We start from the raw sequence: 2375 nt of genomic DNA, 5'->3' as shown, positions 1-2375 counted from the left end.
GTTAAAAAAGGTATTGCACATTCTTGAATTAAAAGCACATCTGACTTTACAGAACTTAAAAAGGATAAAACACTTTGGGCTCTAACTCTTGACTTCACACTTCTAACATTGATTGTTGAGAAGGTGAGGGCCATGAGTATGGTTAAAGTGACTAGGTTTGACATTTTAGAGGTTAAAACGGTTAAATATAAATAAATACACTTAAAATCCAAAAGGGGTGGGGTGTCTAGTTTAAGTAATTTCTTGTGAATGGAGCTCCTCCTTCACTTCACAGGGTGGGCAAGGAAGGGATTGAGCTCCATTCCCCTTCCGGACTCTAGGTGTTGGCCTCTGTTGCAAGGTTTTATTTAACATTGTGTCCTTTGGGGTTGATTGAAGAGCTATGTTCAAAAAAGAGACCTCATTTGGTGAGTCAGAGGGGAAGACTCTGGGCTCCTCCTCAGATGAGTTATCTGAGGGGTTCCCAAGCCTACCCCTCTTTTCCAAGGCAACGATGATCTCAGGAGACAACTCTGATGCTGGCCTCTTTGCCAGCTGGGCATCGGGGAGGGGGGCATCCTCACTACTCTCATCTGATTCCATTTCCTCATCCTGAGACATAGCTCCGCCTTCTGCCTGCATGTCCTCATCTTCATTGGATGTTTCAGTGTGTGGGGACATTTCAGGCCCCTCCCCTGTTCCCGCCTCCACCTGTTCCTCTCCTCCAATCACAGGTTTTGGCGGGAAATTTAAATTTTCTGGCCCAGCTGCTTCAATTAGCTCTTCAACTGTTGTAATTTGGCTTACCTTTTCAGTTTGTTCACTTACTTTTCTATTTTTAAGCTTGTTTGCAAAGGACTTTGGGCAGTCTCGAAAAAGGTGGTCCTCCTCTCCACACAGGTTGCATTTTCTTCCATTTGTACATTCATCGAAAGTGTGTCCAACTTCTCTACATTTCCCACAAAACAATTTGTCACAAGCTTCAACCAGGTGGCCGTGCTCTCCACATCTCCGGCAGAGCTTAGGCTGTCCCTGGTAATGGATATAGCCTCTGTTTTCCCCCAGGACTACCATTGAGGGGAGATGTTTCAGGCCCTGGAAACCTTGGGGGTCTTCCCATTGTTTAATTGGGACCCTCCAAGCACAGTTCCAGATGCCATCCATATCCCTCACCTTCATAGCCTGGCCTTTCACAGTGCAATATCTCCCCAGCCACATACAAATGTCTTCAGCATTAACTGTCTCATTGAACATCCTGACAATAACTGTTTTCAAGGTATTATCAGTCAGCTTCTCAACGTTGAATGCTGAAAATGGGGGTTTTTCATTTTCAAAACGTGTCCAAAACTCTTGTAACAGCGCACTTGTGCAGAAACTTACATCAAATCCTTTGTTGAAAGGCAGGGTCAGGATACAGTTCAGGTCATTTGCAGTAAACTTCAATGTCTGCTGGATCAGCTTCCTGGAAAAGTCTAGTCTGGACATTACCATTGGCTTACCATCATTTTCTTTGAATAAAAAACGGACGCTGTGGTGCCTCCGCATGCCGGCATGATTGGCCGACATGGTGGAGGCACCACAAACTAAAAAACACTAAAAACCTTAAAAGGGTTAAAACTACTATAAACCACTAAAATGGGAAACAAGAAAAGATACCTAATACGCAATAATTAAAATACTCTAAAAATATCACAAGACACAATAAATATACTATAAACAGTAAGCAAATTAAAAAAGCGTGAAGAAAGTTTCAACTACTTCAAGTTGATCTTTTCTGCACAAAAGAGAAAAGCACTTCTGTCAGATGAAAGCGACTAAACCACAACAAGTAAGACTCTCACCACCCAGAGGTGTCGATCGCTGTCTTAGCCAAAAGACCGAGAAGCGAAGATTGTTGTTTTATTATTAATATATAATTTATCATTCAACATATATGGGAGGTGCACCGTTCCTGGAGGTAATGCAATACCAGGTCGATGCGTGGAGTGGACGGAGCAAGCCCCTATTCCATCTCCCTGTTCCAAAAATCAATTTAATATATGGTCCCCGGGTAGGGGACGTATCAGATATTAAACTGATAAGAACAGATACTACACTTGATCTTAGCCAAAAGGCCGAGAAGCGATACCAGAAATACCTCGGAGGAGACCAGGTCATTCTGACAGACCTCAGTTTGACTCACGGTTCAGAAACGTTAACATTTTATAACTCACAACACACACAGTAACGATAATAAATCACGATTACCAACATTATATGCAGCTATACAGCGGTAAATCAACGTAAACAAGCCACATCAAGCTAATAAGCGCTACAAAAGTAAAGCCAATTTGTTTATTTCCGGTCACGCGGTACACTTTTGTCCAATAGGAAGATGAGAAGCGATAACAAACACA

The 2375-nt window shown here is 42.6% G+C and overlaps 1 non-coding gene across 1 annotated transcript; it reads right to left on the bottom strand.

Annotated features, from left to right (window-relative positions):
* Positions 1-1914: 1914 nt before the first annotated feature.
* Positions 1915-2105, bottom strand: LOC124884783. The gene has a single exon (XR_007042506.1). It is a non-coding gene; the product is annotated as a U2 spliceosomal RNA (small nuclear RNA).
* Between the last annotated feature and the right edge of the window lie 270 nt (positions 2106-2375).

The sequence above is a fragment of the Girardinichthys multiradiatus genome, chromosome 18 (assembly GCF_021462225.1).
Source record: "Girardinichthys multiradiatus isolate DD_20200921_A chromosome 18, DD_fGirMul_XY1, whole genome shotgun sequence".
Lineage (NCBI taxonomy): Eukaryota > Metazoa > Chordata > Actinopteri > Cyprinodontiformes > Goodeidae > Girardinichthys > Girardinichthys multiradiatus.
The sequence above is the reverse complement of the archived record's forward strand: the minus strand, read 5'-3'. Positions and strand labels throughout refer to the sequence as shown.